Consider the following 14,776-nt stretch of genomic DNA (forward strand, 5'->3'; position numbering starts at 1 on the left):
CCAAAGCTTCGCAAGCCTCTACATGACCTCTAGAAGTCACTGGCACCTCTACAACACTTCATCAAATCACTTCCACATCACTATAACCATCGTAAGTCAAACAAGGTTGACTTGGATGCCAACCAACAACAATACTAGCACCCGGGACATCAAAATTCTCCACAAACACTCTACCTTCAATATGCATCTTGTTGGGTTGTTGGGTCATGACACAGTTTGGGAGTTTAATTAGACAAACAAATCCATGTACTACTGGCCCTTTCAGCAACAATCCTTGCAGTGGAGACTGACGTCTCACCTGAAGCAGTATGGGGGCATGTTGGAACCAAGTTTCCGCACGCTTGAGAAGTCTGAGGGGTCTGATTTAGTCCAACTGTGAATACCTTCACGCATGTTACTTCATGTAATTCCTGGACCTATATGGCCTTCGCAACCTATTATCTTTGCCTTCGCGTAGCCCTAACCAGGGACTGTGGGGCTTTCACACTACTGGAGCAGTGATCTGCACTATTTCCCCAAGTCACGCCATGGATCTTACTTATCTCCTTATAACAATTAGTTTTCTTCATGTAAATAGATACCTTATATTACATTCACTTACTCAACATATTCATATAAGTTCGCGGAGTAAATAACCAGTAAACAGGCAATTCATACCCAATATACTTTAATGCATAAAACAGGAAAATATACACAGAAATATGGTAAAACTTCTCTTTATTAATGTTTCAAATGGTTACAGACTCAACCTACCCTGCGCACTTAGCTGCAGGGATCTGCTCACTCAACTGCATACTACTAGGCCTATGCGCACTCAGCTGCAGAGCCTTCTCCTACTCTATGATCCAAAGACACAAATCTACACTTCATATACTTTTCTATCCTTATATTCCATTATCATCAATCCATTTATACAATCCCATGGTCTTCCGACCATGGGTAGTTCTCTCAATCTGACACTACATTTACAAAAGTAATGGTGGACAACTCTATAACAACATCGTGCCTCACACTCGCAATTCGCTAAGTCTTTACAATGGTGTTTAAGCCCTAAAACTTGCCATGTGGGGGATTCCACGCCCAACAGGCCTCCAGAACAAACATCATGACTCACCCTCGAGTCACTCTATCAGTGCAGAGATCTTTTCGCAGAGACCTCCCAACTCTGCTCAAACTGCTGCAAGGTCGGCGGTGCACTGAGCGGTTGCTTGTTGAATCTCATGTACTCATTGTTCCAAGACCGCGTTGTCAGAACTGCTCCCTTGCATCTGTTCCTATCTCCCCAACAACTGAGACGAATTGGAGCACGGCAAGTCTCCCATTTATGGTTTCTAGGGCTGGCCCACTGTAAGCAAACACGTCCTTAAAGTTTGTGCTCACCTGCATTATTATATATGTAAATTCAATTTAGTTCAGTGCAGTGCATGTTAATGTAAAAATTGGCGCTTGCATAAACGGTAAACGCTTAGCCAAATCGAGGTTTCTCTTCCTCAGACTATGTTTTCACGTGGTTGGATCAACTTTGAGACGTAGATCCTCAAACAACTGTGCACCGCACTTGTAAAAATTGGAACGTTTCCAACTAATGAAATAATAGATTTTTAAATTTTTAATAATGAAATAGTAGAGGGCATCACCATCACCATAGATTATTCAACTTGTAGTAAGTCTCAACTTTGTGCTAGAATTTAGGAGTTCGTGTAAATCACGTTTTGAACCATTTCTATCCTCGTCTATCCATTTTTTATAAAGGGTTATTGTAACAGGTGGGAGTAGGTTTTGAATGCCCATAGGGAGTGGGAATTTTAATTAGTTAATAAAGGTTTAAAAGACATAAGGATTTTCCATAATTTTTTTTTTCTCAGCAACACTAACTAATTTATATTAATATATACAGGTGAACTTTACATCCAAAAAGACTGTCTGCCCAGGGCCAACTGTGGCTCCTTGGGTGACTCTATCATTCTCAAACTTCTGCCTCGCAGGGCGATATATCCAGACTAGATCAGTATTCATGACTCGGTGATATTTCAATGTTGCAACAAAACGGCCCACGCAGGGGCATCCCACAAAAAACACACAACCCAGAAAGACTGTAGACGCCGAGAACATAACACAGAACAGACAAGAAACAAGCATAGACATAAGACGTATACCAGACATAAGACGCCAAACCCAGCAAGACTGTGGTAGCCGTTACCATGACTCAGAACAGGAAGGAAACAAACCAAAACATAAGACGAAAACCTGAAATCAACCAAGACCCCGTACCCGGCCTGAGCGAAGGAAGCCAATGCGAGGGAGAGAAATTGTGCGTTAGTCCTCTGGTTATTCTTCCAGAATTCTACACCATCCTTGTCCCTCTGGGATGCTATCCCACATAGCCATGGGATCCTGCGTGGGGGCTGGCCTCCCTTGTTCTCGAGCTCGGAAGGGGGCTTGCTGAGGCTCCCTCTCTGAATAATCCTCTGCATTCGATGGCTCCGCCATTGGGCGATTCCCCTTGATGCTCTCGGAATGATCCTCAGCAGGTACCCATGGCGGTTCGTCCTCATTCTCCTCAGGAATTTTGGTGAAAAGCACTGAGATGTGTGCATTGATTCCTGCATTGTCCTTGGAGCTACCCAGTGAGAAAATGACTGAGCCAAACACTGGGAGCGTGGGTGCTCCATCATTAGAGCTACCAGCTTCCAGAAAATGACTAGATGGAATTGGGGTGGCTCCTGCTTTCCTGTAACAGTAGCAGCAGCAGCAGTGATGGTGGACATCCGCTGCAGGGGGACGATAGGATTCTCCACGCCCCGAGCTTCTTCTGCAGCGCATCCATTCTCGCAATCACACCATGGAATCCTCAAATTCCTTATCCTATTCTAGAGCAGAGGAGGGCAAGCTGTTGTTGCGTTCCCTTCCTGAAGCTTGCTATCCCCAAATTGAGTCAAAGCTGAGCTCAATTGAGCATAAACCAAAACCAGTAAAAACAAGCAAGGAGTGGACTGCGTCCGAGCTCTCATCAACCAAATCACAGCATCTACGCTCAGAGTTTTGAGTATCCTTCTCGTCATACTGAATTCCACTCCCCAACATTTCATAATACTTAAACCCATAATAATTCCCTCGGAACTTGCCCGCATTGAATGCGCTCTGCAGGGTTGCCATCGCCACCAGCTCCCTCATTAAGACTGCCCTTATGCTTCACCCGACCTACAGTCTCGGCGGCGAGAGGCATTGAAGGCCCCTGATCCTCACGTGGCAGCCCGTGCTGGGCATGTGGCTCGCCATTAACTAACTTAATAACACCCGCATCCGGGGAAGGATTTTCCATAACTAGATTAATTAGTTAGTTTAAATAATTTTACTTATGGTTTATAAATGCAAATAAATGCAGTTTACTATCCAACTTTTCCCACATTTGAATATTTTTTTAAAATTTTAGAAAGTTTATGTAATAATAAGTTTATACATGAGCATTATAAATCTTATTTCTTTCTCACTTATTTTGTTGTGTATTATGAAGAAGGGTACGATGGAGGAATTGGCCTAATGGGTGATGTATGTAGGTTTATTTGGCTTGGAATTAAGATGAAAATTGCAGTATTTACCTTCTTGTAGATGCAAGCTCCTTGTCCAATAGAAATGGACGCAAGTGTGCAATTATTTGGCTAGAGTTGGACTATGTCTATGTTATCCATCTTTGTAGTAATTTTCTAAATAAATATATTTGATAATTTTAGATAATATTTCCCTCTCTAAAATGCAATAAAATATTCCTAACGGTTAGATCTTGATTTATTCCAACATTTTTTATTATTATCTTAAATCTAGATCTATCTTAATATTTTGTTATAAATAGTATGGTTTTCTCCTCATTCTTCACCATGACTATTCTCATCGTCCTGATTATTTCCTTGTGAGATTTGAGCTCCCATCTTTAGTTGAGGCCATCACCGTTTCTTCTTACCCATTAAATACACTTTGAGAGACAATGAGTTGAATCAATAGTTGAAGCACAGGGTACAAAGGACCCATCCCAAAGAGGGGATCTCTAGATCCAAGTCTATACATTCTCTTCACATGTATAAACATTTATTTTTCAATAATAGAATCAAAGTTCTGCTATTTCCATTGGATTCTGAATATATCATTTTATGGTACATGTTCATTTATATTTGGATATTATTTGTTGTAGGGTTTTGATATTTTATTTTTCAGATCTAAAGAGAAATGAAAACCATTCATTTTTGTTGTTAGGGTTATATGTCATGATTAACATAAGCAAAGGATTTTGGTGCAACTTCCAAGAAACTTCATACTAACAAACGACAACTCGAGTAGCTTAAAAATCTAGAACCCTAGTGAATGTTGTTTCGACATTTTTTAGCAATTTTCAGGATTTTTTCTCTCTCAATTTTCACTTCTTTTTTTGGAGTTTTACTCTTTGATTGAAGAATATTTGTTCCGTAGAAATTTGAATAATACAACACTTATTCACAAATATTATCTTGATTATACACTATTTAAGGAATGCATGCATAATACATAACCTCCTCTACCATTGATCATCAATTTGCGGAATTAAAAAAAACAATCGCATGCGCACATTGAAACATCAATCACACATATCAACACAGTATGTAATGGGGAAAGCATACAGCTGAAAACCCCCAACTATATTTATATTATAATGATCGAGAACATGTAACAATACATAGTACAATACTCCTCACAAGTACTCAGTACTATCTCCACATGCTACACACAAACTAGCTCAAATCTAAACAAGTTACGGGTTCAAATCTCCTCCACTATTTTGCCTGCCTCTACTGCGCAATCCATTTTGAGAATAGATCAGATCCATGTTCGAATTCCCTTGGCTTGTACTGTTCATAATGTGGTTTAGTTTCTTTGTTTCTTCAACAATTGTTTTTTCTAATTCCATCTCAATTTTGGACTTATCAAGGTTTGTTGTCAGAGCTAATCTTTGCTCCTAAACTATGGCAGTTATTTCCCAATCAATGATTAATCCATTCAAAACCTCTTCTTCCCTTTTTGCATCATCAAGCTTGAGTTTTAGAGACAAAATTTCCTGTTTATATATTTTTATAATCATTTTCTCCTGTTTCTTGGCCAATTATTGTTTCGAGAGGTTACTCTCATCTTATAGCTTCTTACAATTATTTTTCTTTTCTTCTAATTGTTGTGCCAGATTGTCTTCACTCTTAATAGATTCCTCAAACTTTTTACTTTGGTAAACAAACTCTTCATACCTTCTTCATCTCACAACAACTTCTCTTTTATTTTATTTTTCTTCCTTCAGGTCATCTTTAATTCATCATGGGCGTTGATGAGCTCCCCTTTAAGATCCACTACACTTTCATCTTCTTCTTCCTTGAGGTTTGATTCGTTCTTATATTTAGATTTAGATTCTAATGCCATGAGTAATAATAAATCAACCTCATCCTTTGGAGACTCTTGCCTATTTCCTTCTAATGCAAAACTATCCTCTCTGGAGTAGAGACCATTTTTTCTTGAAAGGATTCTTCTTATGATATTCTTGAGCTCTATCTCTGGGTTTCTGATCCTTTTCCTCTGTTGTCTTATCTCAATAAGGAAACTTGGAGGAAAATTTCCCAAGCCTTCCACATTCAAAGAATTGGAAGGTTAGATTTCCCTTATACTTTCCTAAACCATGTTTTAGCTTTCTAGCAAACTAAGCCAACTCTTGATCAAATTCATAGTTGGAACATTCTTGGTGATATTTTTGTTCCTTATTCTTCATTGAGGGTTTAAATTCTACCCCCTTTTGCTCAAACTTCTCTTTTTCTATTCTCATCTCATAAGAAGTGAGAGTTCCATGTAGCGCCTTCATTAAAACAGACTTTAAGTTTGATATCTCTTATGTAGATGAGATCTTAGAATTGAATCTCATAGGAAGAGATATCAATACATTCTAGAAAACTACTTCATTCATGAGTTCTTCTCCAAATCCTCTAATCATATTTTCTACCTCATTAATCTAAGAAAATATTCTGGTATATTTTCTTCTTTCTTCATTCTTAAGCTCTCAAACCTCATTCTAATCACTTGAAGTTTGGCTCGCTTAACTTTCTCATCTCCTTTATAACTATTCTAGAGCTTGTAGCATACTTCCTTAGTTGACTTACATTGAATTACTTTTACAAGGTCATATTGATTAAGCCCAAAGAGAATTGCACTCTTTGCCTTTTCATTGTTCCCATAAACATTTTTATCATTTTCATTTGTAGGAGGGGTTTCTCGGACAATATAATCAACTAATACAAAACTCCAAACATCTACACCTAGGGACATGCGATAGGCTTCCATACTGACTTTCCAAAATACATAATTTGTACCAGCAAGTACTGGTATCTTACTTGAATAAGCATCCTGAATTTCTGGTTTAGCCATGATGCCCTATCAATTTACCTTTTAGTGGTAAAGTTATTTCTAAAGGAACCTGTATCTGATACCAATTTTTGGGATCATGATTTATGTTACACTAGAACTCACAGGTGTTAGTAAACATACATATTTCTAGAGCTAACAGATCCTCAAGTGATGGTTAAGCACATGTCATGAAACACACAGGAAACATTACCAAGTACAGTAAGGGGAGCTATAATTTTACCATGATTGTTCACAATTATTTTACATTATCATTTATTTCCTAAAAATCCCCTTAAAATCGAAGTGTTTTAGGATGGAGATAATCATGGATATTCAAACCTAGGAGCCCAAAAGGCACCTTTGGAATGCTTCATAAAAAATTGGTCATCTCGAAAGAGTTTCAATGAATTATCAACATTCTCTATGTGTAGTTCCAATGCTTTATTGTAGACCATAATATCGTCAAAGAAGACTAGCAAAACTTGCATAGAAAGGCTTTGAATTTTTTTTCATGAGGCTCTACAAGGTTGACGAAGTTTAATAAATATTGAAAGTAATCACAAAAAACTTGTATTGACCTTCATATGTTTATTATTGAAAAACTTCTCTCCATGCTTTTCATCTAGAAGATCATTAATAATTAGGACACTTGCACTAGGTTCCTTCCTTCTTTAATATCAAGACTACTACTCATGAGTAAGGGCTTGTAGTAGGTTGTATGACCTCCACCTTCAATAGTTCTTGAGTGATATTTTTTCTTATATCAATTTGTGCAAAAGGGTGTTAATAAGAACGTACATTTTGTGGTTGAATTCCTAGGATCAAGGGAATGTTATGTTAGTGCTTTCTTTAAGAATGGATAAACTTAGTCTTTGGTGTTTGAAAGACTTGATGATTTTTGTGAAGGAACAATTGAAAATTTAAGAGTATTTCTTATGTCAAATTATGGATTATCCATAACTTATATGGAATTAAATTAGCAAATAAGTCTATAGTGGCCTTTATTTAATAATTTTTCCATACTATGGGCATTGACTATTTAAAGGGACCTTACCAAAATCCATTGAAGGGTGTATACATGTCCCCCTTTAGAGAAATCTATATAGATTTATTTCAAATACATTATGAGTGATCCCAATGTGCATAGACACTCTACCCCCAATATTATGTCATAGCCACCCATATCAATGGAAAATAAATGAGATTTGAGTTGATAGTCTCCGATATAGAGTTTGACATTTTCACATTTTCCCCCACAGTTCATTATACCTCAATTGTGGATCATGATTTAAAATTTGTGTCCTAGGCATTAAAAACAATGGGTTTATTCTACCACTCTCTTATGAATGAAAATATGAGTACCACCATTATGAATGAGGACTACAACATTATGGAACTTGATGTGGTCTAGGAAGTTAAAACGCCTGATAATGCACACATAGAGATTAGGGTTTCCTCATGGAGAAGTGGAGGTTCAATACGTGCCTAAGCTTCAGTGCTGGTGTATACAACTTATAATGATGATGTCTATTTAATAGTTATGAATTTGGGTATGGCCTGAGTGGTCACAACAATTTGGAACAATTTATTTTCTTTAGACCTATGAATTAAAGCATATTTTTCTTTAAACCTATACAACTTCATTTGTTTTTTCTAACCCTGAGTGTCTTCGAAATGAGGCTTCCTTCCACGTAACAAAACTATTCAGTTGCAAGGAGGTTGTAAAACCTAGAAATGGAAATTACAAATGCACCACTAATGATAGGAATATTAAGGCATGGGATATCGAAAACATGAGTTATGGATGGAACTCATATTTATTATTTATTGAGGGAGTAATACATAAACTGCCAATTGTTTATCCATGGATGGGAATCATAAACAATAGAGATGGAAATCACAAGAAAATGCACCAGCAGCTTGCATGAATTTGTTTTTGTTAATTATCCAAATGCTTAATGCACCTGTTAGTTATCTAGGCATGGGAATCACAAATGCACTAGGTCTTAACTTAATCCAAAATTATCATTCATTAGCTTGAATCAAGTCTCTTGTAACTCCATAATGTTTAGCATCATCAAATGGAAAAAAATTCAACAAGTAATTGCAAAAAATCTAATGTATGGGTGATGAAACAGAGTGGCCTCAAGGGTTCTAAAGCCTTTGAGACCTTCACTCGCTTGATTTTAATGGATTTGAGCTATTTACAACAATTTATAATGAATTAAAGTAGTTTGAATTATGTCTCTAACAAGAACATGCCCAACTATAAATTCATATTTACTTTGAATGGAATTTTCTCACCCGAATCACTCTCAAGTTTCAATGCCCATACTTGCTAACATAGCCATCGATTACAGGGATAAAAATAACCATAAAAGAGGCTTGTCAAGTCTTGCAGTGCATCCTTATGGGACTAGCATAAAAGCCCATAGCTAAATTGTGTGGCCATCTAATTGATCTGTAAAGCTTACCATTTTCCAAGAGTACAACAACTCCTGACAAACGAAAAAAATTATACACAAATGCCTAGCCATTTGACATGGAAACTACAGGCACTAATACAAGTACATTTGTTCAACCGAGGTCCATGATTTTAAGCATATTTGATTCTCTTTTATGTGTACTATTCTAGTTAAAAAAAATAATTTTTGGTCGGGGTAATTTAATGGCTTTTTTTATTCCTTAAATTTTGCACACTATGCTTTTATCTTTTACTTTGGGTATTTTATGAATGATGTATCAAATTTGTTTTTTAATTGGGATTATATATGAAATTAAAATATCACCACTTTTCATTCATATATAAATTAAAATACACTATAAATAGATTTTATTTAGTTTTTAGAAAATAATATTAATTAATAATATAATATAAACCATAGATTTTTTAATCCATTCATTTTAATTGAGTTTAAATGATTGTTTCTAACATTGGGATTTTAGCATTTTGTTAAAAATATATCAAAACTAATGTTTTATATATATATATATATAATAGAAATAATTTATATATATATATATATATATAATATATTAAATAATTATATATAAATATGTACAACTTAATATATAATAAAAATTTATAAAACTAAATATTAATTTTTATAATATTATAATAGCTATTTAAATTTAAATATGTAAATACATATAACCTATTGCATATATGTACTAATAAATTCCTTGATGATGATGATGATGATCGTTAATGTCCGCTGAGACCAAATAATGATCTATCGGACCTAAAAAGACAAATTATTTATTTTGATTTAAGATTTTATTTCTATGCTCAAAAAGTTTGGAGAGAAACCTCCCGAGCTCACTATAGTTTTGGCATTGTAAAAGGCTAGGAAGGTCAGTATTGTAACAAAGGTTGTGAAATTGAGATCTAATGTGGTTGTATGCAGGGAACTCTAAGAGGAAGTGGTTTTCATCCTCGATGCTCCTATTCTCACAAATATGGCAGATCCTTTCCATCCATGGCGTTTTAGGAACTACCTAGCGGCCAGTTTCACTATGGAGCTCATGAGAATTCGTTCTAATCTTTGCTATATTAATTTTCTTTTTTGAGCTAGTTAGAATAGAGAGATACTTTTGATCTTCAAGGGTGGGGTTGATGACCTTCTTATAATAACTTAATTTTCTTTTAGACGCTAAATCTTTCTCACACCATAATTTTTCTTTGAACTTAGAAGTAACAATATCTTTAATTTTATTTATGTTTTGCAAAGCATGATTCTCATTGATCTCCCAATAGTTTAACCAGGCCCTTGTGTCCTTATGCCATCCTCAGTTATGCCTTAGGTGATTTTGGCTGGAATTTAAAGCTAGCTTAAGAATTCTATGATTGTCTATGTTATTGAGCTTGTGCTTGTACATCAGAAACCTGAGCATAGCTAGGCTCTCAATAGAAGAAAGACCTGCTTCTATAAGGAGAATAGGATAGGGTGTATTACTTTTAATTTTCAGGTTATAAGTTATAAAATGCTTCTGGATTTGCTCAATCTTCCTCCATGATTCTCTGGAGATGTTGCAGCCCCAAACTTCACAGCCATATAAGATAACAGGAGTGACTAAAGTTTCAAAGAGGAACTTCTTTTTATCCCACATTACGAGGTTTGTCGTTTTACAATTATTTTCAAGACCAAAATAAGCTTTCCATCCCCCATTGATCCTTTTCTCAATGCTATGGTTCCAGTTGAGTTTGTGATGGATATCAATTCCTAGGTACTTGTAAGAATAGACTTCCTCCAATTTATTATTGTCATACGTAAAATTAGCGCAAGTGTCCTTCTTAGATTTGATAATCATAACTTTTGTTTTTTCTGTGTTAATAGTCATACCCATGGTAGAGCAGAAATCCTTAAGAAGCTTGAGTTGCTTATCAAGATCAGAAGGGCACCTTGCTAGAAGAACAATATCGTCAGCATAGAGAAGAAGGATAATGACTATCCCAGCTAAGATTGTGCCACCACATCCTGCTTCTTCTAAATAACCTTCGAGCTTATCGATGTAAATGCCAAATAGAGTAGGGGAGAGGGGGCAACCTTGTTTAACTCTGATGTTACACTTAATATCTTTTGACCACCCCTCATTGTTCTTTAACTTGGCAATTACATTCTCGTATAGCCTTATAGCAGCAACTCTTAACTCAAGAGGGACCTTTAGCTCTTCTAACCTATTCCAAAGGTTGTATCTAGGAACCGTATCGAAAGCCTTTCTAAAGTCTACAAAGCAGTAGAATAAATTGGATTTATCATTACGACATTCCTCCGCAATGATCCTTAGCGTAACAAGGTGGTCTGTTGTTGAGTGATGCCTTCTGAAACCTGCTTGGCCTTTAGCCCGCTTACCTTCACATTCAAGCCATATGCTTAACTTTTTTTCCAGAATACTACCATATAATTTGGCTAAGAGAGGGCTGATCATAATTGTTCGATAATTAGAGGGGTTATTTGTATCTCCATTTTTAAAAATAGGGATAATGAGGCTCTTAGTCCAAGGTTTAGGGAACCCTTGCTTAACAGCTTGATTGAAAAGCTTGTGGATGTGGGGGATGAGGACAGGGCCTCCAATTTTTAAGATTTCTGCCTGGTAACCTTCAATGTCCTTAGCTTTCCCATTCGCGAGGCGATTAACCCCAAACTTAATGTCTTCTAAAGAGAAGACTTCTTTCGTTGTCAGCAGGGTTTCTAAATTATCCGTGACATTAGGAGATTCATAAAGCTTTTTAAGATAACAATTCCAATCGTGAAGAGCAATTTTATTATTATCCTTAGTCTTCCTAGTCAGAATCTGCCTCCAAAATTTCTTAGGAGCTACCTTAGAGAGGTGTAAGAGATTCTCCTGTCTTTGACGAATGTACTGCCTCTTTTTCCTTTTAATTAGGGCTTTGTATATTCTTATCTTGTCCATTTTAAGAGAATCATCAACAGCTTCCTTAATTGCTCTCCTCGCATGTTTACAATCTTTGTCACACCAACGATTGGTTTTGCTATTTCTTTTATTATTTGAGACTTCAATTGAGAACTTTTTAATAGAATATGAGAGGGTTGTAGTAAAATTATGATATAGGTCTTCTATGTTATCTATACTAGATAAAGGAGGCAAATTAGTTTTTAATTCATTTAGAAAGAGGTCCTTTTTATTTTTATCAAATATTAAGTTCTTTTGGTTGTAAGTATTATTTTCTAGGGGAACTCTATGCATGACAAAATTGAGGGTTATAAGTAAAGGCCTATGATCGGAGTCAGGCTCGTGGTCGTTTAAGATGTCAAAGTTTATCATTTCGTTGTATAATGGAAGATCGGAAATAACGTAGTCTACCACGCTGCTACCAAGTCCATGGATGCAGGTCATCTTGCTGGAATTGGGCCACTTTTTTAGACCGTTGCAAATTATGAGATCCTGAGCACTACAGAGCTTGACAAGCTCCGACCCAAATAAATTTTCCCCGAGGTCTTCAGAGCTCCTTTTGTACCTACTAGCCAGGGTAGGGTCTTCGTCTAACCAAAGAGGATTAGGGTTGGAACGATTGCTTAAAATAATAGCTTGGTTGCTTGAAGTTCGGGCATTGAAGTCACCTATTAAAAGGATATTACCATCATTCCTTAGGCTAGAAATATCTTTTTCTAAACTATTGTAAGGGTTAGTTTTATCTAGATTCTTCTTCTTATAGAAGTTAGAATTACTGGGGGGAAATAACATATTGCTATGTAGGACTTTTTATTATTAATGTCTCTGATCTCTATCCAACTAAATTGGTTGTAAGGGTCGTTTTTATAAAGCCTAACATAGGGGGATATGTTCTTCTTAATGTAACAAGCTATTCCCCCAATGCCTCTACGGGAGGATCACTTGTTCCATGTAGACCATAGCGTAAAGCCATCTATGTTAGGGACCTTAGATTCTTCGTGTTCCCAAATTTCAACAAGAAAAATAATATCAACATCATTTGAAATCCAACTTAGCTTGGGGCCTTTGTTCCATGGGAAGCCCCAACAGTTCCATGAAAGGATCCGGAGCATGTTTAATTGCTATTGATTACTATATTTTTGGTTTTTGTCCCGAATAAAGGCTTTTCTATTTCTGATTATTGCCCATTTTCCTTCCTTTCTAGCTTCTTTTACCTTTTGAACCTCCTTTCTTAATTCTGCTTGATCTTCTGGAATGAGATCTTCATTTATGAATGTTCCCGTTCCTTTTAGACTTGAGGTTTTACTAAGTATGTTGTGCTTATGATCAGTAGAGCTCACCTTTATGCGGATTAATCTTCCTTTATTCTCGGTTAATTTCCCCAACCTTGTTGCTTCTGTGAGACACACTATTTCAATTTGTAATCTATTATGTAATTTTGTCTGGACTAAGGCTAAAGTATCCTCATCTTCTTCCTCTTTTAAACCGAAGATTATAAGGTTTAAGGTCCTTTTGTTACGTTCATGGTCTAATTCTATTAATTTTTTCATTTCGTCTTTAATTGGTTTAATATCTAACTTATCTACCACACTATTTAGGGTGAGGCGGCTATTAACTTTTTCTTCTAATTCTTTAATCATGTTTTTCATTTTAAGACCCTCTAAGGTATCAGTGTCTCCTTGCTGGGATGGTTGGTTAGTATCTTGGTTTTGTTTTTCTATAACATGCAATCTAGTCTCCATTGCCTCCATTTTATTCTCTAGTAGTTCTATTTTGTTTTCTATTTGTTTCTGGATAGCGTTTTCAAGGGATGCAAATTTGTTTTCCAGCACGACTTCTAACTCTTTTTGTAACTTGCCTTCTCTTTCTTCTCTGTGTTTCTCTAAAGACTCTATATACTCATAGAGGCCTTGTAGAGTAACTGTGCTAGGTCTGCCCTTGGTAATATTTGATAACTGTGGTGAAGTATTCATACTTGAAATTATATGAGCAAATATGTATTAAAAAAGAAAAAGATAAGGAATGTGTGCACCTGATATCCAAAACCTGATGTGCGAGCCAAGATCTCCAAGCTTTGGATTACGAGCTTTAAAACCAAGAGACTGTTTATATATCGCTGAGACGAGACTGTTTATATATCTTCCGAGACTGCTTATGTATCACCAAGACTGTGCATATATCACTGAAACTGTGTATATCGCAAGACTGAGACTGTTTATATATGTCACCGAGACTATATGCGAGAGTATATATATAACCGGAGCCGGGAGAAGAACACCGAGATCTGTATATATGCGAGAGATGAAATGCAAGAATAGAGATCTGATTATATGCGAGAGATCTGTTTATATGAAATTACTTATCACCGAGACTGTTCATATCACCGAGACTGTACATTCCTTGTTATAATTATATCACCGAGATCATTCCACCCAGATCACCGAGAGATAGAGCATGTATAGCTGCGATTTATATATATCTCGAGTTCATATATAATCTGCGAGAGATCGCCGAGAGATCATTAATTTATATGCGAGAGATCATTTCACCCAGATCACCGGGACTGTTCATATCACCGAGACTGTATATATCACCGAAACCATATCACCGGGTTTCTGAGATCGAATGCGAGAATAGATATCAAATGCGAGGTAAAATCACCGGGTTTCTGAGATTATGCGAAGATGCAATAAAATATGAAATTACTTATCACCGAGACTGTACATTCCTTGTTATAATTATATCACCGAGATCATTCCACCCAGATCACCGAGAGATAGAGCATGTATAGCTGCGATTTATATATATCTCGAGTTCATATATAATCTGTGAGAGATCGAATGCGAGAGATCAAATGCGAGAATAGAGATCTGTTTATATGCGAGAGCCGGGACAAGAACACCGAGATCTGTATATATATGCGAGAGATCAAATGCGAGAATAGAGATCTGTTTAT

This window comes from Pinus tabuliformis, chromosome 9 (assembly GCF_031772625.1).
Source record: "Pinus tabuliformis cultivar Carrire ecotype Pingquan chromosome 9, CPIR1, whole genome shotgun sequence".
NCBI classification, from domain to species: Eukaryota; Viridiplantae; Streptophyta; class Pinopsida; order Pinales; family Pinaceae; genus Pinus; species Pinus tabuliformis.